General features: G+C 43.7%; 1 protein-coding gene across 2 annotated transcripts in view; it reads left to right on the plus strand.

Moving 5' to 3' along the window:
• Nucleotides 1-13,345: 13,345 nt before the first annotated feature.
• The window catches only part of EPC1 (enhancer of polycomb homolog 1), a 59,381-nt gene continuing 51,965 nt past the window's right edge, over nt 13,346-20,761 (plus strand). Inside the window, exons 1-2 of one of the 2 annotated variants that reach the window (XM_048952295.1) lie at nt 13,346-13,511; nt 14,168-14,252. The gene's annotated coding sequence lies outside the window, so the exon portion shown is untranslated. Of the gene's footprint in view, nt 13,512-14,135; nt 14,253-20,761 lie in introns of those variants that run through there. The other variant, XM_048952296.1, reaches the window with a different exon arrangement.

Raw genomic sequence — 20,761 nt, forward strand, 5'->3', positions numbered from 1 at the left:
CCCTGCTGTCATTAGCAGCACCAGCAGCCTGACGTCATGTCACTTTCTTGCTGTTCTTGTGTTCTTGTGATACTAAGCAATATTTGCATAGCAAGACTATGCCAAATAAACAAGAAAAGCATTCACCAATCTGCATGTGGCCTAGATTCCTGTGCTTTCTTCAGTCCGCACTAATTGTATGTTTGCTAGGCTTTCACATCAAAGAAAATATTTCACTGATACACTGAAAGCTCTTCTGCTCCCTTCCACACAGAATTACCTATTTATGGAAGCACCTTGCTCTCCAAGCTTCAAATTCTAGTTTCTTCTTCTATGTTACTTATAATTAGTGGAAATAGTAAGCTTGTTTGCCACAAAACACATTTAACTTCTTAAAGTAGATGGAACCAAGCCTCTGAACTTTCCAATTCTACGCATGTGAGAAAGCATTCATTTTATGTGAACCCATGAATAGCTCACAGTGTGATCCCAACCAGGCAAATGAACTGTGATAAGGCCAGAAAAAACCTAATCCTAAAACTGATGGCATTTTGATAGAAAGTAATGTCAGTAATAAAAATTCTTAAAAATCCAAAAGCAACAAAAGGATGGTAGCCTGTTCTTCACTACTGAACTATTTTTTGCACAATTATTTTTCTTCAGCATGGGTGTTAAAACGATGTCTCTGTCTTAATGAAATTAGTAAGAGTTGAATACAATTAAATGCTTGGACTGTAGGAGCTCACAAAACTCTGACTGAAGTTCGACATTAATTACGCATTACCACAGCAAACTGACAAATAGGTTTGAAACTGGATGGCAGGTTCAAAAATGAATGTACAAAACTAATTTCCCTGTGAAACCTGCTACAAAGTCCTCTGAGAACTTTGAGAGGAGAGCTATACAGAGCTCTGGACCCTACTGTAATGGAAATGAGGGTAGGGAATGAAAAGATAGTGTTAGCCATGTGAAGAGAGAAGCCTCAGAAATACTGAAGGGAACGACTTACTCTGCAGGAGATCTCAAGGTGACATTACTCTGAATGGGAAAGACATCTTGCTGAAATAACACATTTCTGAAATTCAGAAGCACCAAATACTGTGCTCATTTAGCAAGCAACATGTATAGTGATGTTTGAAATGGATGTCAGATGCTGTCCAAGTAGCAGTCTTCCTCAAAACAGAAGGCCTCTGCATGCACAGACGTATAAAAAAAGCTCAAAAATGAGGTCTGTCATTTACTTTTAGCCATTTAGTAAAGATACTTGAACTCATTTGTATACTGAATTAGAACTCTCAAGTTTGATATTCTTTATCAATTTCATACGAAAAATAATGAGGTCCTTCATTTCTGTACTGTTCAGAATAACTGCAAAGAAGCTGACAAACTGCTCTTTATTTTTCAGTATTATTAAATAATTTTTCTTTTATATTATATTTTCCCTCTGTGCTCAGCTATGGTAAGTCTGCACCTTGAGTTCTGTGTTCAGTCCAAAGTAGGGCAACAAAGCCAAGGGGGGTCTGCAGGACAAGTCTTATGAGGAGCAGCTGAATTGGGATCGTTTAGTTTGGAGAGGAGGAGGCTCAGGGGAGACCTGGCTGCTCTCTACAACTACTTGAAAATTGTAGGAAGGTGGTGTTGGTCTCTTCTCCCAGGTAACAGCGATAGGGTGAGAGGGAATGGCCTCAAGTTGTGCCAAGGGAGATTCAGGCTGGATTTTAGGAAAAATTTCTTCTCAGAAAGAGCGGGGAGGCATTGGCACAAGCTGCCCTGGGAGGTGGTAGAATCAGCATCCCTGGAACCGTTCAAGGAAAGGGTAGATGGATGTGGCACTGAGTGACATGGGCCAGAGCACTCACAGGCATGGCTTGATGGTTGGCCTAGATGATCTCAGTGGCCTTTCCAACCTTAATGATTTTATGATTCTATTGTATCATTAGAGAAAAAAATATATATTTTCTTGGCAATTAACAGTACAGTAAATAATAGTAATAAAATACATCAATGAGAAAACAGGCATAAATTATATATTTGAATGTAGGATTATGCCAGTTTGATCTACAGTTCCTTGATTTTCCTCATTATTTACTGAACTTGTTGCTGCAAAAATCCTGTGATGAAAAATGGTGTTGACTTAACGTGCTGAAATTACGAGTATTGAAATTACAAATTAGAAAGTTATACACAATTCATGGAATACTTTTAGCTTAAATATTGTTAATAATTCATGAATTATATAAATGTAAAATGTATGCATTACAATCTAATATTATACTTACACTAAGCACTCAACCTGAACTCTTCCAAGGCAACTGTAGAGAATAAAAGTGCTAATGAACTCCTGAGCATTATTACTCTGAAGAATGAGGAAGAAGAAACAAATTAGTCTACAAGCAAGTTCACAAGACTAGAGAGCTCCAATAGTAGAACTGCACCAAAAAATAATAACGTTTTTTATCATATTAAATCTTATCTAATACCTTCCAAGAGGTGCTAACACTTTTAGGATGGGTTTTAAGGCTGATAAGATAAAATATTCTTATTTTTAAAGCTGGTAAAATAGAATATTCTTAAGATTTCCTTCAGCAAGTAGTACTTCGCTTGAGAAAGCAAATCCTTTACTCACAGACTTTCTAAAATATCTCTTTTTTTTTCCATTTCTCAATCAGACCCAGGAGAATTCTTGCTACAAAACTTCATTCCTTTTTGCTTTCTTTAAAGACGTTAAGCTGTTAACACTGCAGCAATAAAGTTCATTTGATTTTATGTAGGTTCAGTGGTGCCCCAAGTCTACTTGCCGTGTTGTTTGATAAGTGAGGAAATTCACTGTGGTGTCAATAGATTAACCAGCAATTGATCAAATGATCCCCAGTAAGTAATGAGAAAGATGTGTCAAGAGTGAGAAGAATGACTTTGGGCTCAGAAAACTAAATTAAAGTAAAATGAAATAAACCCAGGTCAGATGCTTTTTTGCATTGGGACAAACATTTTTAACTATGCTCTGACAAGTGCCTTAAGTCTACCTAAAATAAAGGTCTACGCTAAAGCTTGATAAAAAGCTTGATGGAAGAGCTGTCTTGTGTAAAAACAACTGAGCTCAGTTCCACTGTGAGTTCATAGCTCTTGTGAAGCTCTTTTCATGCATGAAAGTATTACCAGTCTTATAAAGTATTTCTAAGCTAAATGAATTATCTTTGTTCATAGTCCATTTTAATACTTCCCAATAATTTTGAGGACATATAAATGCTGGTGAAGCTACCTAATATTTTTGCAAAGCTTCACCAGCAGTTTCTTCATGTTGGAACAGAAAATGCTGCATGTCAACTTGCATGAATTCATTTAACTTAGCTTACAGCTGACTAAAGACTCCCTGCTTGTTCTCCCAGTGCCTCTCCTATAAATTCTCTCTCTGTACTGAAGTGCTTTGGTTATTCCTAGATATCCCACACAACAAATGTTCAGTAGGTACTTCTTCAGTAGGTACTTCAGTAGGTACTGGTTTTTTAACATTCTGTTTTCATATCTGTAGTGCACACCTGGGTATCACCATCCGCTTCCACACAGCTCTTTTCTTGCATGAAGGCTCTCATATGGAAGTTTTTTTTTATCACTCGTGTCTGAATTAATGCTTCTGTGTGCTGCTAAATACAGGAGGAAGGACATCAGGACCCACATTAGAATCAGAATGATGGGATGAGAAAGCTCAGGTCCAGTTACAACAGTCAATACTTCGGTGCAAGAATTAGGGAAAAAACTGTGGAACAGGCCTGGAGAATGGCATTTTCAAAGCTGCTACTGCGTGGTTCACACTATTGCACCAGGCAATAGTAGCACAGGAGATGAGCTGCAGAGCTCTTCACATCTTCAGTAAGCCTGTGGTTGCCATCATGTACATGAAAAGGATACAGAATTTCACTTGGAAGAGAGTAGGTCACTAATTAAGACTGGAATTAAGACTGGAAAGTCTGAGGTATAATTTCATTACAGTTTGAGTCAGAAGTCAGTTTTTTGGGACAAGAAAGCATGCCCATTCCCTATGAAGTAAGACCATGTTCTAAGCACTCCAGCCACCTAGCACCTCTAGGACATTCACTAGCTGGCCTCAACACCAAACTGCAAACTGTCTTTCATCAGCTGTAGTTATTATCAGTGTCAAACCAAACTATTGAACCAACACAAAATCAGTGGTGCATGGATGGACAAGAACCTGATGTTTTATTAACAATCAAGGATACATGAAACGATAATTTCAGCAATCATGCATGAGGGCAAAACCCACTGTATTATAGGTTAAAAGACATTTAACAGTCACAATTTCATTGTATTTTGGATTAACAAGATATTATATAATTATAGTAAAGTAGAGGTTCTTTTAATTACTTTTTTTTTTACAGGAATGATACTAAAAATAATCTGAATATCTGAAGTCAGTGCTTGCCAGTGCTTGACACTCTACAGCCATACATAGAGGGGATAATTAAAGCTGCTAGGCATCAAATAGCTTCAAGCACATGCAATGCCTTACTTATGGTTCACAAAGAATCATCATGAGCCTTTGGGTTAAATCCAAAGCTTGATGAGATGCACACACTGATAACAATTCTCCAGGTGGATTTCTGACATTGCATCACACACTTTTGCATATCTACACACACGGGAGAATTCTCAGCTGCTTCTCCTGCAACCCAGTAGCATGAACACATTCTTCTTTCCTTTAAATAAGGAAGTCACAAAGACAAATGTTGTTCCTTAGATTAACTCATTTACCTTCAAGGCTTGGTGCAGCTGTGAAAAGCAAGTAAGCACCCGGAGGATCTCTTTGAAAGAGCGAGCCCCGAGAAAAGTTACAACACATAATGACAGAACTTCCAAACTAAAGACATTAAAATTTGGTTCTTTCTGAGTAGCTCTGAGAGTAAGACTGAAGGTGGAGGGAGGGCAGAGCTCTGTTGCCGTGGGATGAGGGTTGTGGTGATGCTGCTGTGCCTCCTAGGGATGGTGGCCGTGCAGCACCCCGGGGCGCGCTGCAGCAGGGACAGCCAGTGCTGGCTTCTGTGTCTCCTTCAGCCTCCTTTATTTTGAGGGTGACTCTAATCAGCAGTCACATTTACCTTCCCTCCTCCTGCTCACACATAGCAAAAGGAAGGAGAATGGACCAAGACTGTTCAAAAATGTATTTAGGAGACATCAATAGCTGTTTGGGAGCTGTGATCTCTGCATGCGAGAGCAAATGAGAATTCTTAGTCAGCCTAAAGGAGCACACTGCTACTCCCCCATCCTCCTGTAACTGTAAGCCCTGAGCATAACATTATTCTACACTTCAAGTATGCTGATCTGCCAAGTAATTTAAAATTCTAAGAGCCTGTAAGCCTTATCTTCTAGGCAGAAGAAGAAGAAATAACAGTGCCAAAGATATAAAATTTGGAAACATAGTGTTGCAAATGGAAAGAAAGGGAAAACTCAGATGGGAAAAGAACAGCAGACAGTGACTGTGAAACGGGGAGAAAGAGAAGTGAAGGTCGCAACAGGAGAAATAAAATAGAAAGTCATGCAAGAGATGAAAAAAAGTGGCTGAGCCTTATACAGGAGCATGCAGCAGCCCTGAGAAGGACTGACAGCACTCAGGGTATCTGGCTGGTGACAGAAGGATGTTGGGCACTGCATAGGGCAGTGAGGGGCACCCACATCATCTGGTGGATAACAGGTGGAGAAACAGTTGCCAAAGAGCCTGGGTCTTCCTGCCTGGCGTGGTCAGGAAGATTCTTTGTAAATATGGATCTGCCCTGAGTGAGGATTGAAAAGGTGCAGTCAGTGCTCTGCGCATGCCCTGGATACGCTGGCCAGCTGACAGCAGCTTAACCATAAGTGGAGATGGGATCAAAAAAACAGTGGATGAATCAGTCCAGAGAGCAAGATATGTATTCTGTGAATGTATTCTGTGACAAGACCAGAAGTCAGAAAGGAAAGCATTCACTAAGTACAGCAGAGGAGAAGGCCAGGACAGACAGAAGCACCAGGAATGAAACCTTGGGAGCACCTGATAGCACAGGAGTACACTGAGCAGTGAAGGACAGTTGTTATCCTAACACTAACACAGCCTGGCAGTAGGCTACAGAAAATCAGTGGCCAAGGCTTAGGCCCTTACCCACAGTATCACAGAATCATAGAATCAAGGTTGGAAAGACCACTAAGATCATCTAGTCCAGTCGTCAGCCCATGCCTGTGACCGCTCTAGACCACGTCACTCAGTGCCGCGTCCATCTAGCTTTTTCTTGAATACCTCCAAGGACTCCAGTTGACTGCACCACCTCTCCAGGCAGCTTGTGTCCATACCTCCCCTTCTGGGAATAATTTTATTCTTAATATCCAACCTGAATCTCCCTTGGCACAACTTGAGGCCACTACCTGTTGCTGTTACCTGGGAGAAGAGACCAACACCCACCTCCCTACATCTTTCCTTCAGACAGTTGTAGCATGCAGTGAGGCCTCCCATGAATTTCCTCTTCTCCAAACTGAACCATCCCAGTTTCCTCAGCTGTCTCTAATAAGACTTCTGCTCCAGACCTCTCACAGCTTCATTCTCCTTACTGAAGAGACAGGATGCAACTGGACTTTGTGCAGGTTTTGCCCAGCCGAAAGAAAATTAGCCAGCCTCATCGTAATGGTCTGTATTTCAATGCATGCTCTATAAAAGATTTAGCTGAACTGGCAATCTATTTAAATTTTATATTGAGTTTAATAGTTGAATGACAAAAATAGGAATGAACAGGAATTTCTTTTCCTAAGGAACACATACTAGAATACACGCTTTTGCTGGACAGCCAATATCTTGTTATTTGCTCCCTTTAAAAACAAACTAACTAACAAAAAAAATAGTCATAAGACAGCAAATATGGCTGCAAATAACTTGCATTATAAATGATTGAAATGATTTGGTTTGCTAAAAATAATAAATTTGAAGCTAAATAATTCAAGGGAAAGCTACATCAGGAGAAAAGTTGGTGGGTATTCATAAGGTAAATGTCGCAGTTCTATGATGACAAAAGAAATTCTGTGCTAGTTCTGGAAACAAAGAGACATTTGACATGAGAAAGAAATGCACAGCTAAGTAGATAAAGCATATATTTACAAGCTGTTAAGTTGTCCTTTCTTCCATTTTAAGACTGATAACATACCTCTTTTAATTTGACCTTTGAGTGTAAGACAGATCTAAAGGATTTTCCTGCTTTATACCAGAGAATGAATCAGATTTCTGTACTGCTTAATGGCCAGTGTTACATGTGTAGTTCATCACTTGCAAGTGTGCCATCTACAAACCACAGAGAAGCATCGACACTGAGATCTCTGTGTAACAGCTTTGGATGCTGTGCACATTCTCTGTCTTTGTTAGGATCAAAAGGGCTCTGGCAACATTTCTTGGAAATTCACTTTGTAAATGGGTGTTGTGACCCAGCTGGCAATACATGTACACGATCTACTCTGTATAATCTTTCTTTCTGGTCTGATATTTTTTTATTTGTGGAAAATATGGAGCAGTTTTTTGACAGAGCACAAAGATTTCTTGCCCCTTGCTAAGAGATGCTGCTACAATTAAGGCCAGTATGGGTGGAAGAAGCAGAGCAAGAATCACATTTCGTGTACATGAGCAGAGCAGGAATGAAAGTCTCTGTCATCACTGTAGCAAATGTAGGAGGGTGGGGAGGATGGGGAGGGTTCATAGTTTTGCTGAATCTGGGATTGTAAAAGACATCATTTCAGCCACCTCAGACAGAACTACCTTAGCTGTAGTTTTTCTTTAATTTGCCTCAATACACTCTTCCTGTGCTAATGAAGCTTTTGCTGACAAAGTCACCATCCATTCAGTGTGTCACTGTCGTCAGGACATTTCAAAAAGGAAAACTGAATTGTGACAGTGTTGTCTTTGTTGCACAGATGATGCATTCGTTTCCAGCAGCAGTGAAAGTGAACGCTGTGAGTAACTCCAAACATTTCTGAGATGTTTCCCACAGTGGCCCTTTATTCTAAACGACAAACGTGAATTCAGGAAAGAACAGATAAAATCTGCTGAGCACATGGAGCAGTCAACAGGGAAATCAGCTGAACACAGAGGGTATGAAGCTGCCTTTCACCTCCTCTGAATCCACGGCGTTTCTGCTGAAATTTCGTAGGTATAAAAAATTACACTGGGGAAATTGTCTCCAATAGTGTAATGAAAATGTCTTAATAAAATCTGTAAGGGATCCCTTTAATTATCAGAAGACTGCATTTAATAAAGCAGATGCATCACTTGCACGTTTCCTCATTTTGGCATAACACACTGTAAGTACTTCGACAACAGAAGCAACTGCTGTGCTCACTTGAGAACCACTGTAGACATAAAAGAAATGCGTGCAAGTCAACAAAGGATGTTTTAACTATCACTTCTGCTTGTAACAATCTCAGTGAATTTTTCTTGAGCTTCAGTTTCAACACAAGGATGAGGAATGGGTCATTTGCACCTTAATGGATTCAAAAGCACTGAATAACCTTCAGCCTGGAATAACAACACGAAGGCTGATGTAACTCTTCCAAATATCAGCACATAACAAGGAAAGTATGCAGAACAATCCCAGGCAAGCAGTTGCCAAAGTTTTTACAGGAAAGGAGATAAAACAGAAAAGAAAGGTTTTACAGTGGGATTCATTTTTTTTTCTGACTTGATTCTGAACTCATACCCGAAGTTTTCCCCATCAAATTAAATGCAGACAACTAAAAGACAGGAACTTTCTGAAATACATCTGAGTTAACATGGTGCAGCAGCAGTAATCTTTTTATAAGCATACTATCACACAGGACTTCCACGTGAACACAGATTTAACTCTCAAAGGATGGAACAATGTGATTCCTCCAGCAACACTTTCCAAGCGTGGTGAAAATTGTTAATGCTATGAGCAAGCCACTCTGTGCAGTGGATCTGAGAAGAGAATTTCAGACCACCATAAAAGATGTAACACAAAATCACAGAATTGCTGAGAATCACAGAGTTGTAGGGGTTGGAGGGGACCTCCAGAGGTCATCAGGTCCAACCCCCTAAAGCAGGCTTCCTACAGCAGGTAGGAGTTCACAGGTAGGAGTCCAGGCAGGCCTTGAATATCTCCATAGAAGGAGAATCCACAACCTTCCTGGGCAGCCTGTTCCAGTGCTCCACCACACTTAGTGTGAAGAAGTTCCTTCGCATATTGGTGCTCCAGTTTATGGCTGTTTCCCCTTGTCCTGTTCCCATAGACAGCTGAAAAGAGGTTGGCCATGTTTCTTTGGCTCCCATATTTCAGATATTTATTAACATTAGTAAGACCAACTCTGTGTCTTCCTTTCTTAAGGCTGAACAGACCCAGGTCTCTCATCCTTTCCTCATAGCGGAGGTGCTCCAGGCCCTTTATCATCTTTGTGGCACAAACAAAAGGAAAAAAAAAGAAGCTGTGTGCTTTGTGTGACACAGTCTGGCAATGACCAGCAACAGATGTTTTGGAGGTTTATTTCTGTGGGGTTTTTTGTTCTGCTTTGTTTTGTTTCCAGAAGACTCCCATGCATTTTGTAGCTAATTGATTGCTCTTCCAGGAACTCTGATGTGAAAAAGGTGAACGACGTGTATACCTGTGATCATAGTGTTATTTAGATCTAGCTAGTCTAATGAAAAAGTATTTGAAAATGAGGCCCCAGCACAAAGAGGTGTTCCCCTCCTTCAGCAGGTGGCAAACAGTGCGCCTGCTGCCTGCGTCATACACCTGCTTCTCGCGTGCATGACTCATGAAGCATGATGGCTGCTGACAAACTGGGGAGCAACACTACAGCCGTGTAACTTCCAGAGCAAGGAGGAACATGCTGCTGTGTGAGAATGTGCACAAGGAGAGATGGAAAGGAGTGGTTTCATTGGTTACAAGGCCTGTACCTTAAATGTTGAGGGAGTTAAGCAATCACTGTAAGAATTTAGCAAATACTGTGATGGTTTATTTATCACTATGTATTTTCAGTCAAGATAGGATGGCTTTTAAAAATATCTGGCCTGGCTCAAAGAAGAATCAAGCAGGGAAGTCTGATGTCCTCTTTTATGCAGTCAGGCATCAGTGATCCATTCTTATGTTATAATTTACGAATTTTCCAAATTACAGCAAATCAGTTCCTTAAACTCCTCAGGAGCAATTATGCAGCTACGTGAACCTTATCTACTGAATGACAAGGCAAAATATTTATGCATTTGGTGATCTTTCAAGTGAGAAACGTTCAATGCCATTTTTATGAAAAGAAATTGTAATTTGCATAGCAGTGGTAAAAGCACTCAGAAATCCTCCAGCTACTGCTGCCTACCTAATGACTTACTTACCAAGCAGAATCGATCATTTACTTTGTAAAGACATCAAGAGAAATACTGTCAGAAGATTAGAGTAATTTGTTTATTACAAGTGTAGAGACAGAGGCCTACTTGGAAATATGGCAGCAGAGTTAAATCTTTATGGGTAAGATAAAGATTAATGGAAATGAAAGATAAAAAGCAATAAAGACAATTATGCAACAAACAGACTGTAAACAATAGCTCTACTAAGTTGAGTAAGAAAATGTTACGTGAATGCTATTCGTTTTAGCCACTTTTTTGTGTTAGAGTACAGCTAATTTCTTTATTGCTCCTATACAAATGTCCCATTTGCCCCTTTTGAGTAAGATCTCACACCTAACATCAGACAACACAAAGTGTGGAATGGAGTGGTGCTCTCAGTAGCAGGAAATCTGGGAAATCTTGACACTGAATCAAATGAGGGCCATTCCTAAAACATAAGAATGTACTGTTCCACTTTTCTTGCAACTCTTAATCAGATTTAAAAACCTAACCCCAAATGACAAAGAATTTATAGAGGAGTATGAGCTGTAGACCATGGCCCTCTAAGCCATACTGTGGTCCTCCTGGTGCAGCTCCTCTACCAACAGAGCTGCAGCCTTTCCCTCACTGCTCCATTTAGGGCACAGGGCCAATGAGACCTGTAATGTTTTAGGACAGAGACTGGTGACCATTTAAGATACGGAGAATTGCAAGAAGGCTGCAGTTTCCTCAGAACAGGTGCCAGGAGAAGGATCTTTTCCAGTGCTTGTGGTGGTTCTGGTCCCAACCAGCTGTGTGCCAAGTGTGAAGGACACTTTGGAGAGCAGTACATCAAGCACTGCCTGTAGCAGCACCACGTGCACAGTCACCACGTACAGGGAGGGAAGTTCAGATGAGCAAGCTATAGCCCTCAACTCATGGTTTGAAAACACTTTTATTGTTATTAAAAAATGCTGAGGGTTTTTTGTTGTTGTTGTTGTTTTTTAATGAATTGATCTCAGCAGATACATCTCTTCACACCTGTCTAAGTCAAACCACTGTAAATCTTTATTTCTAGGACTTGTTGACTGCTTCCAGGTCTGGTTTGTGCATTTTTTCATGTCACAAAACATGTAGAATACTCCGTTGCCTCTCCTTTCTATATCAAATCTAAGCTCTGTGCCTGTGTTCTCAATGCTAACATGGCTAACTCCACCCTTTATCCATGTTGTGCTATCATAAACAAAATAATGCCATTATATTGGAATTCTGTAGTTCATCCACTGCTTTCTCATAGGAATGTCTTCACACTTTCTTCCACGCTGCCCTTGTTGTTGGAGAAGTCCTTTCTAAATGACCACAAGAACAATTATTTTTCTTCTTTCAGTTCCACACTGTCTTCTTTGCTGTGATGTGTGCACAGGACAGGAGTTGGGCTGACAGTGTGCGGCACGTCCGCCTGATCGATACCGTCATTGTTCCTCAGCTGCCCGGAGCCATCTGCTGCCTTTTGTCTCACACTTTGGAGCTCCTCAGGGCAGGAATTATCTTTTTGCCCTACATTTCAAGATGGTGTATTATTGTAATCATCTGTCAGGATTAGGGCTGCTAGATATCATGATAGTGCAAAAAACAATTATGACAAAATTTGCTTTCTGTTCTTTTGACGATATATATATATTTAAATTGAAGACCTGGAAATATGAGGTGTTTCAGGAACAAACCCACCAATTACACTGGTGGTTTTTGGTTTTCTTTCTTTTTTTTTTTTTTTTCAGAGCCTCTGACAAAGATTTAGAACAGCAGTGGATGGGAAGGCTAATTCCAGGCTTTACATCAGTGCAGGATCAGGCTCAGCAGGTCTGGCAGCGTCTGCACTGCAACTCCCACTGAGGGCAATCGCAAGGCTCTCGTGGGGATGAATCAGGCCCCATGGAGCCCAGGGAGCAGTGCGCAGGGGCTGTGCTATGGCCCAGAAGGATGCTGGCTCAGGAGGGCATACTCTGATGTTCTTATCAGTGAATCGTAGAATTGCTTGAGTTGGAAGAGAGGCCATCTAGTCCAACTCCCGTGCAATGAACAGGGACACCTACAGCTAGACCAGGGTGCCCAGAGCCTGATCCAGCCTGGCTTTGAATTTTCCTATGTATTTATTTATTTTTAGGGTGAATATCAAAGTTAAAGGTTGTAGCACTATACATGGTGACAGTAAGAGAAAATCCAAGAGGACTTCCACAGGAACCACCATTCCTGCAGGTTACTGTGATCCACATATGCAAAACCATAAATGTAACAAAATGGGTACTTATACGCAAGAGGCCCAAATGTTGGTTCCTTTCTGGGCACACTCACTCCCATGCCATGTCCCCACATCCATGCCTACGTGCTCACTGGCAGTGCCAGCACATGGGATGGGGTGACGTCACATCGTGCTGAGCCCTGCTGTTAGGGCAAGGTTCTCGTTAGCTCAGGTCACATACAAAAATTTCTCCTCTGAAAGAGTGGTGATGCGTGTGAACAGGGAAGTGGTGCAGTCATTGTCCCCGGAGGTGTTCAAGAAACGTGAAGATGAGGCATTCCGGGACGTGGCTTAGCGGGCACAGTGGGGACGGGTCACAGCTGGACTTGATCCTGGCAGTCCTTTCCACGCTTACCTATTCCACGAGTCTCTGATTGTAAGATTCCGTGTGGCCGTGGCCGTGTGTTGGCAGCGCGACTCCGGCAGCGCCTGACTCAGCGCGCAAAGTAGACGCGCAGCATCCAATTTCCCAACCCACTTCATCTGAAAGCGGGCCAAGATAGGTGAAAGCCCTTATAAATATGTAAAGCAGGAAGTTCGGATTACGCCGTGATGTACGAACCCAGTGATTGATGCCCTCCGAAAAACAATAAAAATCCTCGAGAAAAGTGCTCCGTGGGTGCCTGCGCCCCGTGCCCGCGGGGCCGGGCGGGGTTGGGACGCGGCGCGGCACTTTCGGTGCTGATTTTATTTCGGATTTCCAGCACTTCCTGGAGGCCGGGGGGAGGCACGGTGGGAGGAACCACCAAACTCGGTGCCACAGCCATTTTGTTTGTGGGCAGCATGGTAGCATTCTGTCAGTCAGTATGAGGAGGGGTTTTTAAACCCGTATTTATGGAAAAACTATTCCTGCCATAACGGACGTATCTGTTGAATTTAGCGTTAATTTAGCCCTTTCGCAAGGTACGTATTTCTAGCTGTAAAATGGAGCGCTTGGTGGGATTCAGCCGCCCCCCTCCCCGTCCCCCCCTCCCCTCAGGATCGCGGCTGTGGCTCCGGGCGGGAGCGGCTCCGGGGGCTGCGGGGAGGGCGCTGCGGGGCTGCGGGGGGCGCGGGCCGAGGGGATGAGCGGGGCGGCGGCTGCGGGGGGCGGGGGCGGCCGCGCCTCGGGATGGTCCCCCCGGCCGTCTTCATCGCTCCGTTCTCAGGAGGCGGCTGCTCTCATCGAAGGGGGAGCGAGGCGGGCGTGGAGGGAGGCTGGGGGTGGGGGGCTGCGCCGTAGTTTTGCAGTGTCACCGAAAACCAGCGCTACACTTTGGTCCTGTGTTGGAGGAAGGCGGCTGGAAAATGGCACACTGCATTTTTCCAGGCGGCGGCGGCGGCAGAGGGGGGCGGGGGGAGCGGCGGGGAGCGCTGCCCTCGGAGCCCCCCGCAGCCCCCGGCGGCTCCGGCCCCGCTCTGCCCCCCCGCCCCCCCCCCCCGCCCGCTCCGGCCCCGCGGGGAAAGCCGCCGCCTCCTCCGCCCCGTGCGGGAGGGGGGGGAAGGGGGGAGCGAGAAGGGGGAGGGAGGAGGAAAAAAAAAAAAAGTCTGACTTTTTGCATTTGCGAAACATTTTAAAGATGTTCCGAGAGCCCTTCGCAGCATGGAGGGGGCTGCCGGGGGCGCATCGCGGCGGCCGTTCCGCGGGGATTGCCGTCTCCGGAGGTGAGTTCGGGGCTTTGGGGCGGAAATGTGGGGCGCTGCGGCGCTGCGCGGGGCTGCGGACGGCTCTCCCTGTGCGGGGAACAAAACGGAGCGGCGCGTTCCGCCCGCCGGTGTCTCCTTAATATCGCCCGTGGCTCCGGGCGGCTCCGCGCGATTCCGCACGCTGGGGCTGAGCGCTCCGAGTTCCGTATGGGAGTACCCGAACTCGGCGTTTCGATGGGCTCAGCTCTGCCCGTTCGGTGGGGTTTTCTCTGTCCCCGGGCGGTGTTCCCCGGCCCCGGCGCACAATGCGGCTCCGAGTTCACAAAGGCGCCGGCGGGGTCTCCCGGCGGATGACTTTGGTCCGAAGTCCGGGGGAGGGCAGCCCCGGGGTGTGGAGGGGCTGACACCACATTGGGATGCGTGGTACCAAATCGTGACCTTTTATTTACAAATTATGCCGTGACCGCGATAGGCGTAAGGCGTCGGTTATATAAAGGCCCTTATTTCTGCGCTCTTCATTTAGATGTCATGGGGGGTGGCGAGGGGGGGTGGAGGGGGCTGTTTATTTGTTCTTTTCCCTCTCAGAAGGGCCGTTCGGGAGACATTTTGTGATTGGGGGCATCTTCTTCGGCGCATTTTTCCGCCCCGCTTTAGGGGGGGTGGGGTGGGGATTTTTGTTCGCGGGCGCTGCGGCCGCCTTGGGAGGGGGGGGGGGAGGTGGGCGCGGAGCTGCGCGGCCCCATTGTACCGCCGCCCCCCCGAGCAGCGCAGCGCGGGTCGGAGGGAGAGCGATGGAATTGTGTCGTGGAGAACTGTGGTGCTGCGCCAACCGGGGCCCGGCACAGGCATGACCTCACCCTTTGCCGTTCGGTGGCATGAAGCAGATTTATTCTATTTTATGTTTTGTTTTTTTGTTGTTGTTGTTTTAATTTTTTTTTTCCTCCGGTATCCAGAGGTCAGTTTCTCTCAGTGAGGAGATTTTCAGCCCCACCCCCGAAATGATTTTGCGGTGGCCGCAAATGAAACGCTTTGAGATGATTTTCCATACAATATGGAAGGCTCCGGCACGCACCGGTTGTGCAACTCGCCCATTGTTTGTGTGGGGAACTTAGAGGCTGCGTGCACCACTGGCATCGGCCTGAGGTGCCTCTTCCCTCTGTGCGCGGATCTGTCTGCCTGCAGGAGTCCGGGTTGTGCAGGGAGATGGGGTGTAAAGAATGCAAAATGTAACCCTATTTCTTCAGATTGTAACCAGGATTCACCTGAAGTGGGTGGGCTTTGTCTCTCCTGCTTTAACTGGAACACGGGTTTGCATCTATGCATCTATGTCTCAATCCATGTTCCTTTTCTTTTGTTGCAATCCCCAGACCACCTCAGCTCTACGTGCCATATTTTCAAGGCTTTCTGCTCACTATATTCAGCATTTAAGAAAACAGAAGTGATTAATGTTGTGAGGAGATGGTTGGGAAGGCAGAGCCAAGCCCATGGCAGAGCAAATAGCAGAAAGCTCAACAGGTTTAAGAATAAATTTAATACCAAATCTAGCGCACTTCTGAGGTGTCAGTGTGCCCATTACTCAGGAGTGACACAAAGTTGATCATGGCGCAGACCTCTGTGTCTTTATTACACTTCTATTACTCTTAAAGAATACATCTGACAAATATTTAACTATTTGAAAACCATCTCTAGATTTCTCATGAGCATTTTAACCTTTAAAAATGTACATATATATATTTAAGAAAGCTTGCTGATGAAGTTATTTAGTTTAAATGCAAACTGATGCACAACTTCAGTCCATCTCCCCCTCTCTCACAAAATAAAGGTAGGACTTACTTTACCTTGGGGAGGTACACCTCGTAACCTCCCTATGGTAAGAGTCACCGCAAGCAGACAGCAGTCAGCTCTCAGGATCTCCTCTCTCTGTCAGACACATTCTGCTTGCGTGAGGCCTTGGCAGCGATGTGGAGCCTTGCTGGGCCGTGAAGGTTCAATACGGCCATTATGTCTCCAGGGCCCTCAGAGGAGGGAAAGTATGACAGTGGGGCCCATTGGGAAGGATTTTGGACCTTTCCCGAATCCGAAAGGAGATGGCCAGGTCACACTGTGGGCATTTGGGGTTACACCAGCAGAGCTCCTTGAAACTGTTACTGTAAGTCTTGGAGAACCTCTGGGTCATTTAAATCTGAGTTATTCTGATACCACTTTCTGTTTTTTCTTTACATCACATAGACCAGTGTTTAGTTTGCTCATCCGCAGATAACAACGGTGAGCAAACTGTAACCTTCTGAAGGCAGTTTTGTGCTCCTGCTCGCCCCGCCACGAGGCCTAGAGAGGTGTGATTTCTGTGGCTGCAGTGCGTACGTGCAGGCCACAAAGGAACCATTTGCCGGTGGCCTTGCTGCTCAGAGGCAGCTTCTAGTCCAGGACAGCAAGAACAAGAATTCTCAGTAGAAATTTGCTTTTTTTTTTCTTCCATTCAGTTCGGGGTACTTAACATTGGTTGTGGTTTTGCAGCTTGGATGCTGAACCTTCTGAAAGCGTCTATTTGCGCTCCTCTCAAGAATTTCTAAGTTAGGAGGAGTGAAGTGCTGATGTTTTGCAACTTAGTGGCTTCCTCCTTTTTTGAGCCATTGTTTATTAAGAAACAGTTTCCAGCAGATGGGTTGCCAATATGGAATAAGAATTGATTAAGATTTAGCATCCTCTCAAAGCTGTATCACAATTAATTTACCTCCTGTATCTTATGCAGAAGTGTCTGGAAAAGCCATTACTGAGGAGTGGTTTTGCCTTGGTTGCACGTTTCCCCTTCTGACATGTCCATGTGCCTGGCTGTGGAATACCACAGGATCTAAATACAAGAGTTTGCAGTGGTTATTGTTGTTAGGCTATTAGATGTTGTTGATGTTGCTGGGTTTTTATGCTTGTTTGGAAACGGGGTAGCAAAGCTGATATGATTTTCTCCTATTTACCTAAAAACTCTGTGCGAGCTCCACATGCATTTTTAAGGTATTTGGCTCTCCTGGTTTAGAACTCGTTGAAGTATGGCATGCTATTGTAAACCAGATAATCTTTTCTAAGATATGGACTCATCCTGACCGATGGACCGGAGCTGTGCTCCCACCACCTCTGTGTACCTTCCTGATGCTCATCCTACCAGTGTTCCTGGTGTCAATAAGAGACAGCAGGTGAAGATGGCTGCCTGTCTACAGTTGTCATAGAGGTGCAGATGTACATTACAGACCACAGGCAGATTTAACCAGCTTCCACCATTAGCTAATAGTGATGTGTAGACAGATGTGTGTTTGTGGTATGAGGGAATATCATCTGAGACTTGTTTCAAGTAAAGGCCATACCTCCTGCTTTATTCACTCCACATATCAACATTCTTTATTTTTCTATGTGTGGTCACACACTTTGATGGCTACATCGCCTGGCTCTTCCTTTTTGAGGGTCCTAAACTATTCATCCAGTCTTCAGTTCAACACTCAACAAGGTTTCAAGAGGGGGAATAAAGAGGTCTTCCTATTTTAGAAATCCTTTGGACATAGAATCTTGTTTCTCCTTCCTTGTTTTATGACTTTGTTATCTGTAGTAGTCCACATTCTACATGTCAGTATCGAGTTACAGCAATGAACACTGTATAAAAAGCTTTCTTCAGTGGTAACCTGTTCCCCAGCTGTGAATCTTTCTTGCTCCAGACTCTCCTGCTGTAGGAAGTCAGGTTCCTCCATGCCTCTTCCAGACTGCAACTTGTATGGCTCTTGAGAGTTATGAAATAATCTGCTCCTCTTCCCGTAAGTCAGAGTTTAGAGCATCTTTCCACCTTCTGACATTCTTTGTATTTTTCCTCTTCTACCAAATGGCTGAAGAACATAATTCATGTTGTAATGAAGAGGTCTGAGTCCTTGAAACAATCTAGAATTTTAAGCTCATCGCTAAATTCATGGAGGGAGGAAATCAGCAATTTGAAACAGAATTTCTCTGATTTACCGCAGTGAAAACAAAGAAAACTTTGACACGTATGACCAGCAGTTCCAGCTCCCCAGCACTTCTTTAGACTCTTAGCTCAGTTCTGTTTCCAGTATATCATGTTACCACAGGCCCCAGCAGCAAGATAATATTAGTACTATACGTTTACTTAATAGGGTGTTCTGTTTCTTAAGGTTTCTTCTAATGGCAAAAGCCTAAAATTAGTGGTCAGAATTTTAATCCTAAAGTAGGCATTGCAGTGCTTAAAATGTACATACATTTACTAAAAAATGATCATTTCTGCATACCTTAAACTTTTCCTCTGTGAACAACAGAGAGAGAAGGTAACTGCTCACTAATACATGAGTAGTAGCTCTTGCTGGCTGTGCAGGGAGATACCGCTATAGAGGGCAGTGAATGGAAAGTTGCTCAGAGGCATGCAGTACTGTACAATAGAAAACAAAACATAGGAGGACCCAGGGACAGTGAACAGAGCTGACTGGTTCCTCCCGGAGCACACCTCTTCGTGTAGGGTTCCATTTTGCTTTTTCTCTGGGAACGAGCATATGGCAGGGTGCTGAGGTATGGGCCTGTAAGATGGTGTTAACTCATGCTTCGGCGGATTAATAGTAAGTAAGACTCCGAGTAAACTGGAATCGCTGTATTGCGGATGTGTAACGTAGAACTTCCTTCACCTGATCCATTTTACATGAGTATGTAAAACTTTTACATTACATGGTATATGTAATGAAATGTTAGTTCTTAATGCTGTCTGCCACTCACAGCTCCAAGAAATTTGCTAAATGTGAACAAGAGCTCCCTAGTCTCAGAGGCATGAGCAGCTTTAATAATTATGGACACAAATAAGGGTACTTTGTGTTTGTTCAAACAAGGTCAAAAATAGGTGAGTCCAATCAGGGCCACTCAACACTATAGGCATCCACTATAGGGATAGGTCCTGTATGTATGTACTAGGAGTTATGTACTAGTGCTGCTGTCATAACCTGGTGACCAAAAGGGTATCAGAATCCTTTTACCTGGCAGCTTTTTGTCATCTGTAATGCCAGGCATAGACACGACATCTTACCCTGATAAATTGGTTCAGGGAGTTTTCTATCCTGAAGAAAAAATAAAATTTAATTTCAAAACGTTATTGTGTAGAGCAACAGCATTATTTCTTCTAGTATTAAAGGTATCCATACAGGGCAGAACAGTCAGTGTGATTGTGGCACTTCCTTTGAATCACAAATATGTGATAGACATCCTTCTTAAGGAAAAGCCGTGCTGAATGCCAGAGGGAAAACAACATATATTTGATAGACTCCATATGCACACATTCTGCTCGGTCCATACTCATTTATAAGCACTCAAAGAATGTGAATTCCACTGGAACATATTCTAATTTCTTTTGTCTTCTCTAAGTCAGTTTCCAAGGTGAAAATCTGCTATTGCAGCAGTCAGTGCAGATTTGGAAATTCTAGGCAAGGTGAGCTACTTTAATGGGAAAAACTGTTTTCCATTCCGTGTTCTCCTTTGATATGTATATTTTAATTGTTTTAATTAGGTCACGTACTTCAGTGGTAACTCGTTCCTTGAGTTGCTTGCAAATTAGGTGAACTTCTGCAAACTTGGCACCTGAGACCAGTACCTGACTTTGCAGAAACCTCTGGGTTAATGACAGCAGTCTGTCTCCTTCTCCTGGAAAGACCAGTGGAGAGCTGAACAAGAGTAAAATTAAGACACTATTTAGTAAAAGAATGAAAGCATCTGTATTGGAACAAGGGAGAGTGCCACAGATACTTATATTCTAAATAATTTGCGAAGGGTGCTTTTCACTTCTTTGTGTTTTTTAGAATGCCCTTGCACCAGATTTGAGGATTTCACCTGAAATAAATGTTTTCTTATTCTAGTTTTGTACATTACTTCAGTATCTAAAAAAGGGTAGATTTAGATTCGATACAAGGGAGAAATCCTTCACCCTGAGGCTGATGAGGCCCTGGCACAGCTGACCAAAAAGCTGTGGATGGCCCATCTGTGGCAGCGTGCAAAGCCAGGTTGGATGGAGCCCTGCACAGTCTGATCTGGTGCCTGTTGGAGTGGCTGGCAACACTGCCCACAGCAGTGGGGTTGGAACTCGATGATCTTTGAGGTCCTTTCCATCCCAAGCCATTCTATGATCACAGCTCTCCAGGGTGACCAACCCCTGAGCCCATATCAAGTCAGCTTGGACCCAATTATGTTAGAGACAGAGAAAATAATTTACCATGAGTTCTCTCTTTATTCTCAGGACAACTTCATTTTTGCATCCAAACCAAAACATTTCCAGTCACAACATCTGCCAAACTCCCACATGTGTTTTGCATTTTCTAAACACTGAAAGGCATCTGGCAATGTATTTTCCTCAGGTTAACCTTAACAGTCATCCATTTTTATTGCTCTGATGCAGTCATTTACACATGCATGCACACACAAGCATGCATAAAGTGCTTGTACTGTAAATATGATTGTGACTAGTTATTAGACATGACAAGTAATGTCTAAGTAATGTTATCTTAAAC

Source organism: Lagopus muta, chromosome 7 (assembly GCF_023343835.1).
Source record: "Lagopus muta isolate bLagMut1 chromosome 7, bLagMut1 primary, whole genome shotgun sequence".
In the NCBI taxonomy this organism is placed as follows: domain Eukaryota; kingdom Metazoa; phylum Chordata; class Aves; order Galliformes; family Phasianidae; genus Lagopus; species Lagopus muta.